Source organism: Oreochromis niloticus, linkage group LG23 (assembly GCF_001858045.2).
Source record: "Oreochromis niloticus isolate F11D_XX linkage group LG23, O_niloticus_UMD_NMBU, whole genome shotgun sequence".
Classification (NCBI taxonomy): domain Eukaryota; kingdom Metazoa; phylum Chordata; class Actinopteri; order Cichliformes; family Cichlidae; genus Oreochromis; species Oreochromis niloticus.
The window spans coordinates 1,030,125-1,049,569 of record NC_031986.2 but is presented as its reverse complement, the minus strand read 5'-3'; the positions used below and the strand labels follow the sequence as shown (position 1 = coordinate 1,049,569).

General features: G+C 40.6%; 1 long non-coding RNA gene across 2 annotated transcripts; it reads right to left on the bottom strand.

The window, feature by feature from the left end:
* Positions 1-3,257: 3,257 nt before the first annotated feature.
* On the bottom strand, positions 3,258-4,646 carry LOC112843765 (uncharacterized). Of its 2 annotated transcripts, XR_003216255.1 has the most exons (4): positions 4,081-4,639; positions 3,869-3,982; positions 3,509-3,714; positions 3,258-3,391 (listed from the first exon to the last, which is right to left on the bottom strand). It is a non-coding gene; the product is annotated as an uncharacterized LOC112843765 (long non-coding RNA). The 2 variants fall into 2 exon arrangements; XR_003216254.1 differs by having other exon boundaries at positions 3,509-3,982; positions 4,081-4,646.
* Positions 4,647-19,445: the final 14,799 nt, after the last annotated feature.

Genomic DNA, 19,445 nt, shown 5'->3' with positions numbered 1-19,445 from the left:
CAGCTGTGCTTATTTCTGAGACATGAGTTTTTTGAACGTGTTCATATTTAACAGTGTGCATTTGTATGCTGAAACCTTAATGGTGAACCTGAGGTGATGGTCAGCAGAAGGCAAATATATATAAATATAAAACAATATTGAAGTAATGTCTTTACCCTCTGCAGCGTGTGGACGCTGTGCACGCAATCACCTTATTCACTGTAGTAAACATGCTACCTCACGTGACTGTCTCCATGGTTACATTGTATATTATTAGCTATGTAAACAGCTTCCAAAGATACCGCCATAGCTCTCTGCAGCTGTAACACTTTCACGCTTTGCAAATCATTTCACGTTTTTGATAGTTATGAAGGCAGAATATGTTTTTAAAGACATGTTAGGCTGTTGCTATGGTGGTTGCTGTGGACTAGGGTGGACCGCGCGTCCGATTCCTGTTATTAGCTGTCCGACGTAGGAAGGCTGCGTTCCGTTTAGAAGTAGCGACAGTCTGCCATAACTCGAACTCAAACCCCGCTTTGTTCTTTAATTAAAGGGCTTTTATAGCCGTTCATGACACGCACGCACACACACATAAAGCACTTTGCCTCACCATGAGAATGCAACTTTACTAAAACCTTTAAAGTATCTGAGATAGGATAGAAAAATGAAGCAACCAGAGATTTAATGGTGAAGACTCTGGGTTCTGTAGTTCACGTTTTACAGTCCTGAATGACTCACTGCACATCCATATAATTTATTGAAGAGGAGTTTAGAATGCACTTTACATTTAGACTGTTGCTGTTTAATTTTTGACATTGTTACCATGTCATGAAGAAGGTTCACCTGCTGGGGGTTTGATGGATCAGCTGGACAATACAGTCAAAGACAGACTTCACCCATCATACGCAAGAATCCTAGTTGGATTTTTGTTTTCACTCATATTTTAGAACCAAATATTGAAAACAACTGTGACAGACTGGATACCTGGTCAGGGTGTACATTACCTTTCACTCAAGCATCCCAGGACAGAGCCCTGCCCCACCATGAGCCTGGGTGGATACGTGGTTCTAATATAAAATGACTGATACTGAATTTGAATATTTCATGAATTATAATACAAATTCCTAGGCGTTTGTTCCAGCAAGAGTAATATTGATTACATATGTCTGAATTGCTAACCCTAACCCTAGCTCAACAGACCACAATGCCCTGGACTGTCACTATTATTACATGCTGTGAACATAAGTAGCTTTGATCACAGTTTATGTTGTAAAAGAGAAGGAATATTAAAAAAAGATCAACATTGTGATGTCATTTCTTCCAAACTGACCAGAAACATGCTTGTCAGACTCTCACAGCACAGGATCAGACTCACTGTGCATGACGGCTCAGGCCAATAATGTTTGTTAGATTGTCAGTTGTTTAGTGCTTCTGTACAGTTATGGTCACAATCTCTATTTCAGTATAATTAATATGCAGAAAACACTAAAAGTTGATTGTCTTCCAATATTCTAGCATAATTAAAAAACTTTGACTTTGTAAGTACATATTGTTACAGTCCTAATGCCAGTATGATTCTTCATAACGCCTGCTTTGAAATACTGAACTTTAAAATTGACCTGATGAAAGATAATTTACAGTGGCAGTCTGTCAGGATAATTCTGACTATAAGATCACTGTATTAATCTGAATCCTTCTGAAATGTGCTGTGAATGAATGCTGATGCAACTGACTGTGGGAAAGCTGTTAATAAATGAATCTGTGACACATGCAACACATTCACAGAGGAAGAGGACACAAAGGGAGGACACGCAGAGGCTGTGTTATAGTCAGAAATCCAAATCTTTAGTCAAAAACAGGTGGCGGTTACAAGACAAGCAGTCCATTAAACAGTCTACAGGGTCAAGCATACAGAGAATTCAAACAACAGTAAAAAATAACTGAACACTGAAAAACTTAAAGCAATGTGTGACGAAACAAAAGGAAGCAGCGCAGTATATTCATTGAATTATCATCAATTACAAAAGAGAAAAATGACGATTTCTACGGTTTGTTTTCTTAATTGCAGTTAAGAGTGTGGCTGGTAAAGATGGAAACATACAGAATGTAAACTGAGTGAGTTTGGTGAACTTTGTTAGTAACAAATGAGGTAAAAAAACCAAACCAGACAAAACACAGAAAGAGGCTCTCAGTATTCATGAATAATTAGAAAGCATCTAAACATTCTGGTCGTGGATTTTTACAGTCTTAGTTCCGCTCGCTGTCATTATTATAATCATCATGATCAATGGCGAGGTCCTGAGGTGGGCAGGGCCGTCTCTGGTGATGTCACCATGAAGGAACAGCATCTGGCACGTGTTGCTGAAACATCCCAGTTCACTGGTGTAGTTTCCTCTCCAGCTGGTTGACATTTGACACTTCAACATTAAGGGGAAGAAGAAGAAACAGTGTTAGGTCAGGTGACCACATGGTTTCTAAAATAACTGACAGGAAGTAACCAGGCTGTTAGAAATGGATGGCATGTGTTTGGAGTTACTGTAGTTAGGTAACTCTACTTACCAAAAGCAGAAGCACACAGATGAACAAGGATCAGATGCTGAATGTTGCAGGAACATGCTCATGTGTGGTGATCATTCAATGCTGCCCTGGCAGGTTAGACAGTCCAAGACCGATATCCTGCCCATCTGAGAGTTTGAAAACACACATGCAAAGATTTATTTTGTGTTACAGTCAAAGTTGGATGTTCGTTTTTGTCCTTTAAAAATGTTTGTGTATTTGAAAGCACTAACATTTAAGGATGACTCGGATCGTCTCTCTCTAAGAGTATCTCCTTTAAAGGGGAGATGTAGGAAATCAGATATCACACACACAAGGGTGAAGAAACATTAGAGCTCAACTTTGGATACATTAGATCTAAATAGATCAAACTAGCTCTTAGTCTCAGCAGTCAGTGAACAGACAAACAATGATACCAAACTGATTCTGTATGAATACAATATAGTATTGTCAATACAGGTGTGAAATTAATGTATTAAAAGTAATATATATATATTTGATAAATTAGTTTGCTAAATTAGAATATATTTTTCTTTTTCTTTCATTTAACAATTGCATCTGAATGAATTAAATATTGAACCAAAATATATTGTCACATTCTTCATTCTCAAATACAAATTTCACAAAGTAAATGTTTGATTAACATAAAAAATATGAATTACAAAAAATAATTGTATATTATTAAAATATTATGCAACCATGACCAAAGTCAGAATCATCATTACAGTATTGTGGACTTAATGCTTGATAAACTTCAGGGGAGATCATGATGTCAGAAAACTGTAAACAACACTCTGAAGTCTGAAGCTGCTTTTCTTGTTTCTGTGACCTCAGCACGCTGACAGACCTGAAGTTGCTACAGATTTTAAAAAGTGATAATTACAGGGAAGAAACTTCTCTTTTTCATCGCTTTAATCAAACATTTGATGCCTCAGCTGTCTCAGTCCGAAAGCATTCTGCAACTACAACTAACCTGAGGAGGCTTGGATTTGGCTGCAGGTGCCCCTGTACATCCTTCTCAGCAGCACACATGTGGGTACCATTTAATCACACTTCTTCCTGAGCTTTGCTTCATCACAAGACTAAAGGTGGCATCCCGTGTCACAGTCTTATCATCATCCAATTGGAGAAGAAACATTTACAGGTCTCCTGGTTTTGTTTTCTGATCCTGCAAAAAGACTGAGGACAACAAAGCCCAGAGAACACGAGATACACAACATCCAACATTCAGACTCAACAGCCTCCATAAATGAAGAGCACCAGGTTGGTCCCGTTATACTAGATATAAGCATACTTCACATTACTGTGTATGAATAATAAGCAAGAGACAAACTTTGAAGATGCAGAGCATGGTGTCCCATCATCAGACTGTAAACAAACATCCACCAGGCTTCTTTGTTGGCAGAGGTGATGATTCTCCCATCAGGGATCAGTAGAGTGTATTAACCTGTGGTATAAGCAGCAGTCAGTGAAATATTACTGTTTCAGATAAGAAATCTGCCACATAAAAGCCAGGGTGGGAGGGATCTCTGCAAACTGACTTACCTCTGCAAGTGTGAGGCTGTTCCTCCAGCCTCAACAAAAATCTGACTCTCCAGTCACAGACAAACAAAAAACTCCAGCTGGGAGATAGAAAACGCTGCCTTGGTCTTGCTGGATGTTGCTGGTCAGAGTCCACACATTAGCAGAGTGCTGCTTGGTCCCACTGACCCATGTGGATAGTGACTGTGGAGAACTGTTCTGGCAAACGGAAAAGAGAATTAAAATGACAAAAAGCCAAACAGGATTTCCACAAAGACTCTCTTAGAATCAGCAATCAGAAAATCATTGGTTCATATTACAATTAAATATGACCAGGCTCCTTAAATGTAAGCAGTTAAGATCTGATTTGATTTACATCCTTCACACAGCACATTTGTCCAGGCTGTCAGGTAAACATAGAATTAATCTCAGGTAACATGACTCATAGTAGAGATTCAGTAAGAAAGATTGCCAGCTCTAATATTATTACCACACAATCCAAGGACACACCAACAGCTCAGATTTCTAGAAGTATTTAAACAAATGTCAGTCTATCCATTCATTTTCTTCTGAATATTCAATTCAGGTTCACAGTGGGAGGGTGGGTGGGGGTGTTGTGGAATTTTGTAAATAAAATCTGCTGTGATCAAGCTATTTATTACTGCATGCAGGAGAGCCAACACACATCAAACATCTAAGTTCACAGTCATGTCAGCTCTGCCACAGAAGTGGTGCTCACACTCCTCTTTGCATTCCAAGAAAGAGGGAGGAAGTTACAAACTGATCGTACCACACTTCACGCGCCTCGCTATGAAACCTAACGGATCAATGGTTAAGCTGTTTTGTGCCCTTGGCCTTATCAGCACCTGTAAAGGGAGTTGTTTTCTCAAACTGCTGATGCTGAAGTAAGTTCATCTAGTTTTAGAAACTTTCACTGAACAGTCTATAACAGTGTCACAACTAAGCATATGCATAAGCACTTAAATACTTTAAATGAGAATAATAGAAACTTTCTATTAGAGCCTGTCCCAGTAGTCATAGGTAGAGCACACCTGGACAGGTACCAGTCTGTCAGAGGACTAACAGAGAGACAGACATCAGAGTAACAAATCGATTTAAAATTAATGTAAGCTTGCTGCAGCTGTATGTATGAACGTGTTTTTGTGCTCTCAGTCCACCTCTCAGGAACCTGCAGTTCATTTTAAGTCTACTTTAAACAGACCTCACAAAAGGCTGATGTGGCTGGATCAGTAGTCTGATTTAAGTATGATACCTTTGGCCAGGGATTAATCTGGTACATCTCTTCACTGTAATCTTACGTATTTTCCCCACACCTGAATTAAAAAATACTGATATTTACATATAACAGATTCAGCTGATGCAGCCTGACTCAATCTGATTCTAAATGTTCAGCACACACAGAGACACAGAGGGATTGTTTAAAGTTTAGTGTTAACCTGAGTCACTGATCATTTACAGTATTACAGAGTCTGGCAGTCTTTGCATGATGTCCACGTCACTGTAAGTTTCTAGCTGACTCTCAGGTGTGACAGGTGTGCCAGCAGGAAAGAGTAATAATAACCTGCATCCTGAGGTTTGTCCTGCAGGATTAAAGGAGCCAGGCTTTGTTCACACAGCTAGGATTGTATTTTACACTGACCCTGGGTCAGTATAAGTATCATACAGTTTAAACGAAGCACTGAAACTTGCACATATTTATAACAGATGCATTGAAGCTAATCGAGATATTTACTGTCAACCTGTGGCTGCAATTAATCCCTTTACTGGAAACTTTATTAACTAGTAACTTCATCAGTCATGACAGAAGCTAATATTTCTGTGCTAACATCGTTTAAACAGTAACAGCTTTACTACAATATAAGCTAACGTTTACACCGTAACTTTAAGCTAGCACCATAAAGACGGTAAAACACGTAATAATATCTACAAATGCATCTCAAAGCTGTTATATTAGCACTCGGTGTATTACTAACATAACCACATTAACATTATTGACACTCGCTGACTTTTAATAGTCCTTCTATAAATGCCGTCCGTTTAAATGGTCTTACCTGTAACACTGCTGTATCCACCGGATTCCAGCCAGAGTGGATTCTGGAGTCTTCCCACGCTCCTGTTAGTGATCCTCCATCTGGATGGATGATACCAACCTTCTGAACAATCTAGCAGGTGGAGATGGCCCATATCTATGGGACTGATTTCTGCTAATAACGCCCATTGTATGGACTGATAACAGCCGAAGCGGGTGAATAAAGTCACCCGGTCGCTAGCTGTGCCATTACCCAGCATACACCTCTCCCTCCATAAATACAATAAACGATACAAAAGTAATGGCCTATAATTAATGTTTCTGCTGTTTCTCAGATAGTTGTTTACATTATATAATATATTGTGTTCAGTACACGTCACTACAATGTGATTTCGGAAATATATAAATATACGGACAACAGGCTCTTCTGCGGCAACCTCTTGTCGTCAATAAACAACGTTTAGGGAGCGCTATAGTATTCAATGAGAGGACCCTGCACGTCAATTCTCGACGCGAGAATTGACATTCCTCCCACATTTCCGGTTCACGCGCGTCAAAATATGCAATTTTGAGGCGCAATGGATTTCTGTTGGACACACGTCGAGGTGCGAATGTGCACGCGTCAAATTAGGGGCGTCCGGGCCGTTTTCGCTCGCCTCTATCGTGTTCGGTGTGAACACACTGTTAGTTATGCTGCAGTAGGCGTAGGCTGCCGGGGATTCCCATGATGCATTGAGTTTTTCCTTTCCAGTCACCTTTCTCACTCACTATGTGTTAATAGACCTCTCTGCATCAAATCATATCTGTTATTAATCTCTGTCTCTCTTCCACAGCATGTCTTTATCCTGTCTTCCTTCTCTCACCCCAACCAATCACAGCAGATGGCCCCGCCCCTCCCTGAGCCTGGTTCTGTCGGAGGTTTCTTCCTGTTAAAAGGGAGTTTTTCCTTCCCACTGTCGCCAAAGTGCTTGCTCATAGGGGGTCATATGATTGTTGGGTTTTTCTCTGTATGTATTATTGTAGGGTCTATACAATATAAAGCGCCTTGAGGCGACTGCTGTTGTGATTTGGTGCTGTATAAATAAAATTGAATTGAATTCCTTCAAAAACTGTGTGCAAGTTTACCTCAAAGAAGGCAAAGGGTGGTCACACCAAATATTGATGTGATTTAGATTTCTCTTTTGTTCATTCACTGCATTTTGTTGATTGATAAAAATGAATAATTAACACTTCCATTTTTGAAAGTTTACAGCACTTTTTGTCACCTGCCTAAAACTTTTGTCTGTATGTGCATAAAGAGATCAGAGGATGACTTGAGACAGATATGAGCTCTGTATCAAGGCACTCACTTCTACCGTGGGGCATCAGTGGACTTTAGGTACTCTGGACTGAGTTAAACATGCAAAGAAATGCCTCAGCTGGGATTTGAACCCAGAACTTTCTGGCTGTGAAGCATAAGTTCTAACTGCTTCATCACCATGTCGACCTCCTTCAGAGCTCATGTCTTTGTCATTATTTCTCTGTCTCTCTGTTCTCTGTCCCTTTTTGTGAATGTGCCACTTCCCTGTACACCATGCAATGAGCTCACCTGTTTGTAATTAGCTCATCTGCAGTATTATTTAACATGGTGAGTTGCCTTGTATCTGTTCTGGGTCATTCCAACCATACCATAATAGCAGTCTCTCATTTGCTGTGTTGCTTGCATTTGTTCTGGTAGTAATGTCAGATAAAGCTTTCTGAAGCATGGAAGCTTGTGTTGAAAAACGGTTCACCACTCAAAGCAACACAGTCCTCTTTGGTGACATCTGGTGGCCAAAAATATGTAAAGCATCTTGAATCTACAAATTAAATGAACTGCTTCATTATGTTTGCCCACTCGAGAGAGCTAAGTTTCCAGCTTATGCTTAATATCCTGTGACAGTTCTGCATGATATCAGGCTACCGTTGTGGTGCTTTGAATATGTGAAAAAAAACTATGTTATGTCTATTTAATTAATACATCAGTTTGATTAATAAACCTTCCTTGTTTAAACATGCACCATGGGTGTGATCTCCCTTTGCTTATTTGGCATTTGTAAAGATAATAGATAAAAAACACATTATAGATGATATTATATAAAACAATCTTATATTAGGTTGTGAGGTCCTGCCTCGACATGGTTATTTGATTATATGTATAGTGTATTTTTTATTTATGTTATGACCTGGGAGTAGAATTGTTTATGAACTAGTAAAAAAACATAGCATAATGTTATTTGGTTTTTATGTAGGAATAGGCAGAACGTCCTCTAATCCTCGCTGGCTCCATGTGTCATTATGTAGAACACTGGCTCGCTCTCTCTCACATAAAATCTTTTCTGCCAGTGATTCACTTCTTTATAAATATCTGAATTGGATACTGAAGCTGTGACATCCTGAGTGAAACTTCAGACGTCTCTGATCACGTGAAACATTGTGTTGGGTTTTTTTAGACACATGCACTGGAGCTCCAGCTTCAAATGGACCATCACTGGACCATCGTCATAAAGATGGCGCCACAGGAGCAGTGTTGGTCAAGTTACTTGAAAAAAGTAATTAGTTACTGATTACTGATTACTTCTCCAAAAAAGTAATCCCGTTACTTTACTGATTACTTATTTTCAAAAGTAATTAGTTACTTAGTTACTTAGTTACTTAGTTACTTTTCAAAAACATGATACACTACCTGAATGTGTGATAAAGCAATAGACCTTGTGGGCCAATTCTATTTTTTCTGCATAATCCATCATATAAAAGTGAATCAAATGGAAAAGTGTTTAACAAATTGTTTATTACTTTTAATCTTAACTTTATAAACACTGCATCAAACAAAAATTAAATTCAACAGTCTTTGACTTTAATAAATTTGTTTAACATTTAAACATATTTCTGCACATTACACCATATTTTAAGAAAATAAAGGCTTGAACTGTATTTCTGCATACTCCAGCATATAACGTAAATTATTTTTGTGTATACACACACACACATTCTTTCATATAAATACAGCAAAAAATAAATAAAATAAATAAAATTAACAATAATATCTTTTAACAGTTGGTAAAGTGCAGAGAGGCATAATATTGAGATAACCAAAACAGAAAATGCTATTGCATGCTACATTTAGGCTGTTAATCCAGTCTCATTTTGTGGCAACCCTGAAAAAGACCTATGTTTTATTGTTTTCTTTTGGACTGAAACAGTGGTTATATCGCATCAGCAGAAGCTTCTCAAACCTTCTATCAGACATTCTGTTCCTTTTTGGGGAAAGCACCAATCCACCTAAACTGAACAGCCGTTCCACTGGTGCACTGGATGGAGTTGGACTGTTGTATTTCATGTACATCTTTTTGAGATTTGGGAACTGATTCAGAATCTCAAGCTCATAGCCTGACCTTAAAAAGTCAGTTACTTCTTTTTCTGCTGAGAAGCTTTCTGAGGGCTGATTCTGAAATTCAAAAAAGTCCATTTCGGCTGGGCTGGCTGGAATTTGGGACACGTTAGTGTTCTCAGTTGCAGGAGCAGCTTTACGACACTCTGTTATCAGGAGCTCCTTCACATACTCTCTCCTATGCTCATCTCTCACCCAACGAAGTTTAAACTTGGGACAAGTGGCCGCTGCAAGAAGTCCTTCTTGGCTATCCAAAACAGCATCAAAACGAGTCTTGATGGCCTGTAACATACAATATGATGCATCTAAGAATAAAATTATTTTACTATATAATTACCTATTGTCATTATTTTGTGGGCTTTACAGCTCTAAACCATCTATATTTTCTATTATCAATACTGTATGAGATTTCATTTTGGTTGAGGCTTTTGTTGATATTATGATTGATATTCATGATTAATGATGATCAATATCCCTGATATTTAACAAGGGGTGAATACTTGGTCTTTTATTCTATCATTTTAATAATTGTACACGCTGCTTAAAACAAAGTATAACATCCACCCACTGTGAATGGTATAATAAATTTAACAAATCCACCCAAAGCAATTAATAATAATCTTACCTTTACAATGACATCTGGTAGGCTGGCTGTCATTCTAGAGAGGTCATCTTTCAGGGAAAGCGTCTTTGACATCAGGCTTGTGAGTGTTGGCAGTAAAGCCCCATAGGTGCACTCATCCCCTTGTAAGATGTCCAGAGCCACTGTCAGGGGCTTCATCACTGTACAGTACTCTTTCAAGAACTGGTACTCCCTTTCATTAAGGCACTTGATTCCCAGTTTTACACACAGGGGATTAAGTTCATTCAAGGGAATTGTGATGATTCTAGAAATGGCCTCATACAGGGAATTCCACCTTGTGGATGTCGGTACCATTAGTTTCCTCCGGCTGACTTCTTCCACCTGTTCAGAGGCTGATGTTGATCGGCTTGCTTTAGTCCAAAGAGCAGAACATTTTGCAATGCTACTCCTATATACAGCCTTGGTGTCTCCACAGGAATTTAGATGTTTGTCAACATCGCTTGTTGAAATCAAGTTAATTGTGTGCGATGCACATCTGTAGTGTGGAGGGAGGCTAAACTGTGCATCACCAGATGCGGTTGAAAGAGCTTCTATGACATCAGTAAAGGTCGGTTCCTCGTCATCACCTTCTTCATTTTCAGATTCAGACTCCAAATGACAGGGCTGACATACTCTGAATGCTTTGGCAAAATTGGATGCATTATCCGTTACAGTGGCAACAACTTTGCCTTGTAGTCCATATGATGAATGGATTTCTTCAATCTCTGCTCCAATTACATCATAGGTATGGCTGCCTCTAATTCTCTTGCATGCTAGGGCGGCCTTGTTGCGTTGTAATGTGGAATTAATCCAGTGAACTGTTACACCCATAAAACTTTTATTATTTACCGTCCAGATGTCAGCAGTGGTGGAAACGAACTCTGCCTCTTCGAGTGTAGCCTTCAAGTTAGAGTTCATTTTGTCATATTCTCTCTCAAGGTATCCTGCAAATGACTTTCTCTGGGGCAGCTTGACACCACTTTTAGTTGGTATTTTTTCTACGATGCGTCGGAATGATTCAGAGTCTACAGTGGAAATCGGCAACATGTCCTCAACGATATAGGCAGCGACGAGCTTCTTCAGTTCAGCGGCACTAAGTCCTGTCGCTCTTACGTCTAGTTTAACCTGTTTAGCAGGAGTGGGTCCATCTGAGGTTTGCCCTGTGGAAGTAGATGTGGTAGCCACAGCGGTCATGTCAGTGGGGGGATCCTGGGGGTTTTCTGTCAATTTAACATTCTTGTGGCAGCGTGCTAGGTGCTTCCTCAGGTTGGAAGTGGAATTTTTCGACGTAGAAAGAAGTTTTCTTCCGATGCAGAGTGTACAACGTACGCTTATGTTTTTGTCGCTTTTTAAAGAGTCAAATTCAAAGTAATGTCGGTATTTCCAAGTATTAAATGCTGCACGATCGTACTCTATCCCTCGCTCCATGTTTTCTATTGTTGATTTACAGACGTGCTACCACAGCCGTCGCACTCGCTTACGTCATTGTCATGAGACATTCTCGCAAAAAAGTCACGGTTTTAGTAACGCAGTAACGCAGCGTTCCTACGGGAAAGTAACGGTAATCTAATTACCGTTTTTGCAATAGTAATCCCTTACTTTACTCGTTACTTGAAAAAAGTAATCAGATTACAGTAACGCGTTACAAGTAACGCGTTACTGCCCATCTCTGCACAGGAGAGGCTGCCAGTTACAGGAGCTCTGACCAACTTCCATTCTTTTAACTTATTTAATCTCTTTTCCTTGCTTTTTTCACTCTTTCTTGTAACCTGTCACAAGAATGCTAGCCAGAAGCAACTTGTTAGTTTTGTGGTTTTTAATCATATACGGACTGTTTAACCCAGTATGCGGAGATCCATCAAGCAGCATCTTCATTGTTTACACCCAGAATCAGCTGTTAGCCCTTAGCAACCAGCTGATTCATCCCAGAGAAAGACCAGAGATCCCCAGGGAGTTATGGAGGAGGAGAAGGGTGTTAGAGCTGGCGCTAAGTGTCGAGAGCGGAAGAGACAGTACAAACCATATGTACCCTCATCATTAAGGGAAATGTCAGATCTCCCCCTAATAAGATCGAAGTATTGGTAGCGCTGACCAGACTCCAGAGGGAGTACCGGGAGGTTAGCATGATGTGCTACACAGAGTCGTGGCTAACACACCTCACTCCAGACTCTCACGTGACTGTACTGGGATTCCACCTGGTGAGAGTGGATCGGGACGCGAAGGAGACCGGCAAGAGGAAAGGTGGAGGGATTGTGATGTATGTGAATGAGAGGTGGTGTAAATCGGGGCACATCAGTGTTAAGGAGCAGCGCTTTACTCGAGATGTGGAGCTATTAGCGGTTAGCATCCGACTGTATTACCTACCGCAGGAGTTCTCGCAAGTCATCGCGATAACCGTGTACATCTTGCCAGTGGCAGATGCGGCAGCAGCACGTGAGACAACCCACACAGTAGTGTCCCAGCTGCAGGCGTCACACCCCCAAGCCTTCCTTTTCATCTCTGGAGATTTCAATCATGTTTCCCTGTCCTCAACTCTCCCTACTTTCACCCAGTATGTGGATTGTTTTACCAGCGAAAACAAGAGACTGGACCTACTGTATGCAAATACTAAGGATGCATTTACATCATCACCCCACTGGGTCGCTCAGACCATAACCTGGTCCATCTGGTTCCCTAATACATACCTTTGGTGTGCAAACAACCCCCCACCACAAGGTATGTCAGAGCATGGTCTGAAAGACTGCTTCCAAACTACAGACTGGGAGGTGCTATGCAGCCCACATGGGGAGGATATCGAAACACTAACCACCTGCATAACAGACTATATCAACTTCTGCGTGGACAACACTGTACCGACCAGGAAAGTACGGTGTTACTCCAACAACAAGCCATGGCTGACTCCAGATCTGAGGACCCTGCTGGAGCAGAAAAGGAGGGCGTTCAGATCTGGAAACAGAGAGGAAATGAGGAGAGTCCAGAAGGAGCTAAGGAGAGAGATAAGGAGGGGAAAGGACAGCTAGAGGAGGAAGCTGGAGGAGCAGCTCCAGCAGAGCAACACCAGAGGTGTGTGAAGAGGACTGAAAACTATCACTGGATGAAGCACAGTGAGCAGAGGGGGTCCAGAGTCTGGAGCCCAGGTTTGGGCTAACAGATTGAACCAGTTTTTTAACAGGTTTGATTCAGAAGCCCCCATCCACCAGAGCTCTTCACACCTCCTTCACACCTCTCTGCAACTCCCCATAGCACTGGGGACATCAGATGCACCTCGCCTGCCCCCTTTTTCCTTTTCCTTTTCCTTCAACGACTCTACTGCCTCCTCCCCCCATGCCAGTCATCAGGAGCCACCCACCCACACCCTACACTGCAGCCTCTCCATCACAAGTGAACAGGTGCGGAGTCAGCTGGTACAGATGAAAACCAGGAAGGCCACGGGTCCCGATGGAATCAGCTCCAGACTTTTGAGGGGCTGTGCAGATCAACTCTGTGAGGTTATCACATACATCTTTAACCTCAGTCTCAGCCTGGTGAGGGTCCCCACTCTGTGGAAGACCTCCTGCCTGGTGCCGGTCCTAAAGACTAGACCTGCTGCAGTTTGCCTACCAGCTGAACATTGGGGTGGATGACGCTGACGCTACAGGTGGTAGTCTGTAGCACGGGGGCCTCACAAGGAACAGTACTTGCCCCTTTCCTCTTCACCCTGTACACTGCAGACTTCAGTTATAACACAGACACTTGCCATCTCCAGAAGTTCTCAGACGACACCGCCATTGTGGGTCGGGTGTCGGAGGGAAGAGAACTGGAATACAGGGGGGTCATAATGACTTTGTCAGCTGGTGCAAACAGAACCATCTTTGCATCAATGCCAGCAAGATGAAGGAGCCACCCCCTATTACACCAGCAAACATCCAGGGGTTGGACATTGAAACAGTGGAGGAGCACAAACACCTGGGAGTTCACCTCAATAACAAAATGGACTGGTCCACAAACACAAATGCACTTTATAAAAAGGGTCTAAGTCGTCTCCACCTGCTACGGTGGCTGAGATCCTTCGGGGTGAACAGGACACTCCTAAGGACATTTTATGACACTGTGGTGGCGTCTGCTATTTTCTATGCTGTGGTCTGCTGGAGTGGTCGAATGGCAGAGAGGGACGGGGGAAACTCAACAAACTGGTCAGCTCTGTCCTGGACTGTCCGCTGAAGCCCATCAAGCAGGTTGGGGAGGAGAGGATGTTGTCTAAGCTAACATCCATCATGGACAACACCTCCCACCCCCTGCATGAGACTGAACACTGAGCAACTCGTTCAGCAGTAGACTTTTACACCCACAGTGTAGGAAGGAGCGCTACCGCAGGCCATTCTTACCAGCAGCTGTCAGACTCTGTTACACAGTTTAACATAGTTATCTTACTCACTGTACATTTTATACATATCTCCGTACAATTTTTCTATATATATTTCTGTACATTGTTACCTGTATATACGAACTTCAGTTGCTTATGTATCAAGGACCACTTTGTGTCTTCCTTTAATATTTTATATTCCCCTTGTTATAAGAGCTCTGTAACACCCAATTTCTCATCCTTGGGATAATAAAGGTTTATTCTATTCTATTGTATTCTCATACATACCTATTCTATTCTATCACTGTGTCCTGGTTTGTTACTTACCCTTTGTTCCTCTGTGGAGAAAGCACTGGCAGTCAGCAGAGATGGGAAGTAAAGTGAGTACAAATACTTTGTTACTGTACATAGGTAGAATATCCAGGTATCCCGGAAAATCTACCTATTTCTTGAAATTTTACCTAATATTATTCTGACAACTTTTTACTTTTACTGCACTTTCTGTACTTTCTACTCCTTATATTTTCAAGATAGACTTGTTACTTTAGGTTCATTTACCTACTCAGGGGTTAAAGTGGGCTGGAACAAGTGCAGCTGTCCATAAGTTTGTCACACAGCTGCTCTATTTCCCAGGGAAATCTCAGAGAATCTGACTTTAATATGTATAATTTGATAAAAAGTTATGAGTATATTGTGACTGACAAACAGAGTCATGAAGAGAAAACTGAGAAAGTATTCCCATGTAATCAGTCATGATGTCCATATGGGATCATGATAAATCACGGTGAAGCATGAAGGAAAGTATACCCATATGTAGCTGAATATTCATATGCGATAGTTGTTGATAAATCATGTTGAAGTACAACTTACAAAATGTAATTAAGTGATTTTTTAAAGCTTGAATATTGATTCAAATCATAGAAGTAATGTGACAGACAGAGAGGATGATGTGGTGTGGCTGGACATCAGGTGATTAGATGTCATCTGTCAAATATCATTGGGTGAGACATTAACCCCATGTTGCTCTCCAATGTACCCATCGGAGTAAGAATGTGTGTGAATGTTAGATAGAAAGCACCTAAGAAGAAGGTAGTAGAAAGTACTTGTGTGAATGGGTAAATGAGGAATGATGTATAAAGCACTGAGTGCTCAGGGAGAGTAGAAAAGTGCTATTTAAAATCATTCAGTTTACCATTTACTGCTGTATTCCTGGGCGTTAAATTTCCAGGGGATGCTGCTTTCCTGTTGGACTACATCTACATGGAAGAGATAAGTATTCTCTCAACCTCTCCCCTCTAAACAACCTTTAGCTTAGAGTTTAATACTTAATTTCATTCTGTGATTATTTATTATAGGCTTTTTCTTTCCTTCTACTAAACTGCTTTAATAAAATATTCTGCATTCAAAAAGTCTAAATTGTGGATATTCCCTTTTTACCCTTCTGTGAAACAGTAAAGGTAAAAATCTGAATATATATGAATGAATTATAATGAATACATGTATTATATCATACAATATATATTAAATATCACAGAACCTTGGGGCATAGGTTACTGGGCCACTAAAGTTAACCCAGTTAGTTACCAAGTGCATGGATATGAAGGCAAGCTGCTGATAATGGGTGTGGCTGAAAAGACAGATGACTTGACTGGGGGGCCACCCTAGCAAGCACACCTTCAGAGGGAGCAGGACCAACATCCGGAGGACTGAGCAGCAGTTAGAGCTGAGTGAGTCCCCTCCACAGCTCCATCTCAGCTCTGTTTGCCTGAAGGGTAATACTCACAGGATCATAGACAGGGGTGCACATAAGTGGTCCGCAGGTGCGCATTCGCTGTCAAAATAAAAGACGCGCACCAGATAAGAAGTTGCAATGCGCGTTTGCTTACATATAAAAGGCACTGTTTTTGTCCACTTGAGTGGGATTTTCACAGCATATTCTGCACCACATCTCTGTGCGTTCATCATTTATTTGAAGCCAGCTCACCTCCTGCAACCACTTTTCTGAGAATGCGCACTTCTTTTGCGGTTCGGACTCCTTCTGACATTTCTTTGGAGGTGGAGGAACAGCAAAGTAATTGCTTAAAGGAGCTTGCTTCTTCGACATCTTTAAGAGTTCTAAACAAATGTCTGTCCTCCTCCAGAAAATCTTATGTACGCAAACGCGTGTTGCAACTTCTTATCTGGTGCGCGTCTTTTATTTTGACAGCGAATGCGCACCTGCGGACCACTTATGTGCACCCCTGATCATAGATTAGGAGAAACAGAGTTTCCAGTGTTTCAGGCCTTTCTGTATTGTACATATTGTACATTCTTTGAATTGTTCTCAAAGGAGCTATTTTCTACTTTATTTGAGTACATTTCAGAACCTGTACTTTTCACTTCTAATGGACTATATAAATATATAAATACTGACTTGACTCCCTGCCTTCGCCTTGTGAAGTGTATTTGGGTAAATAAAATTTTTGCCACTCAATATTGTTTGAGCCCTACCTGCTTTGGTAGTCTTGACAGTTTGTTGCCCTTTTGGAGGAGATGAGAGACTAAATGAGACTGAACACAGCTTTCAGGTGTCACAGCCTGAGAAAGTGCTAAAGAGTGTGAGACCTGACGGCAGGAATTTGCAGGTTTTGTGAGAAGAGAGGCAGAATAGAAGGCAGATCGTGCATTTGCTGTTATGCCTGTCCTTTGCATTTCTGCCTCAGATAATGAACCTAGTTTAAATGAGCAGACTAGAGTTCTTTCACCGAATGGTGGGGGGAAATTTTGATAAAATATTGGTGTTTTTATGATGTCTACTTCACATTTTCATTGCCCAGCTGTAACATGTACTCTTATCAGCTAGCTTAACCCTCTTTACTCAGCCAAACCCAACAATCAGAGACTGTTAAAGCCCAACACTGTCTCCCACTTTTGGCTCGCAGCTTTTAACACTAGGTTTACTATCCTGCGCAAATTTGCGTAACTTCCCTAAACCCAATACCCCCTAGAATTACTGGCTTTTTTATTTTCTGGTGCAAGTCCCGAGGTGTTAAGCACCCCTGCTGAGATTTTCACAGGTCGTCAGCTTGTTTCTCCTACAGCTTTTGTTGTGCAAACCACCCATTGTCCTTGAGGCCTGGCACATTTGCATTTGCTCACTCAGAGTTGCTCAGATCCAAGGCAGGCCAAACCTCTGTGTTACAACTTTCAGAAATGCCTGATAGAAATGCTTCAACTTACTCGTGAGATTTTGACCACATTTTTTGCGGAAGTCACAACTATACTGAATGCACGACCGTTGTTGCCAGCTGCAAGAAATGCTTCAAATGTTTCAAAGTTTGAAAGACTTTGAAATAAAACAGACTTGTGTACCCATATATTGTGAATGTCTGTCTTTTGTATGTAGGTTGTAACACAGAGGTTTGGCCTGCCTTGGATCTAAGTAAACAAATGCCAATGTTGCACAAACACACACACACACACACACACACACACACACACACACACACAGCAAATCTGCATTTATTTGTCCCACAAGTGGAAAATCTGCATTGTCATTGCAAAAAAGTGGACAGAGCACAGTATAGAAAGTGCACTATACAAACAATCTGGAAACATAAATATGGACACGTGTATTCAAAAATATTGGTGTATGTATACACACACACACACATATCTATCTATCTACGTGTGTGTGTGTGTGTGTGTGTGTATATATATATATACATACATACACATATACATATATATATATATATATATATATATATATACACATATGATATAGATGTGTCTGTGTGTATAACTAGACTTTATGCTTTAAGTTCATGAACTTATGGCATTCATTTCAATCCTGTTTGTAAGAGCAATCATATGTCCTGTTGGTGCCATTGTGGATTGCTGGTCAGAAAGTTTTCTGGTGCCACTAATCAAAGAGACAATGCCCCGAGATAGATTCATTTCAATTATGCAACACCTTCGATTTGATGACAGGGACACGCGGGCAGAACGGGTGAAAACAGACAAATTTGCAGCGATCTCCGACATCTGGACACGCTTCAACGAGAACTGTGCTAAGTTTCACTCCAGGGGAACACATGACCATAGATGAACAGCTGTTCCCTACCAAGGTTCGTTGTCCATTCACCCAGTATATTGCAACCAAGCCAGACAGTTCAAAAACGTGCCCCTCCGACAGCCAAACCCATCTGTTCTCTGATTGGATTGTTACATTTGTGATTGACATGACATTGACCAATCAGATGACAGGAAGAAAAATAGGGTCAAAATTCGTACTTGTAACTTGCAGGGGTTTTTTTTGGCTAAGTCCACACACAAATCTTTTTTACACATACAAATCTTTTTTACACATACAAATCTGTTTTACGCACGCACAAATTCTTTTTACACATACAAATATTTTTTACGCACACACAAATTCTTTTTACACATACAAATCTTTTTTACACACACACAAATCTTTTTTACACATACAAATCTTTTTTACGCACGCACAAATTCTTTTTACACATACAAATCCTGATTTACAAGTACAAAACTGATTTACAAGTACAAAATATTTATGACCACATTTTGAGCCCATATTGTTACTCTATTGAACTACAGAGGATGGCAGAGGATCTGTTGGTGAGGTCTGTGGCCTGTTGGAGCTTGTTTTGGTGACTTTCCAGGGTTCAGACCTATACCAGTGATGTGTCGGTCGCGAACGAGACGGCTCTTAGAGCCGTATGGGATCAGAACGATTCCACTTTAAAATGAAACCGAAAAAAATATAGAAACTGAAAAAAAATATTGAAACTGAAAAAAAATATTGTAACTGAAATAAATGTACTGAAAAATCTTGTATTGAAACTGAAAAAAAAAATTGATAGTGAAAAACAATTAATTGAAACTGGAAAGTTTTTGTTTTCGCTTACAATTTTTTTTTTCAGTTTCAATCCATTTTTTTCAGTTTCAATCTGCTGGC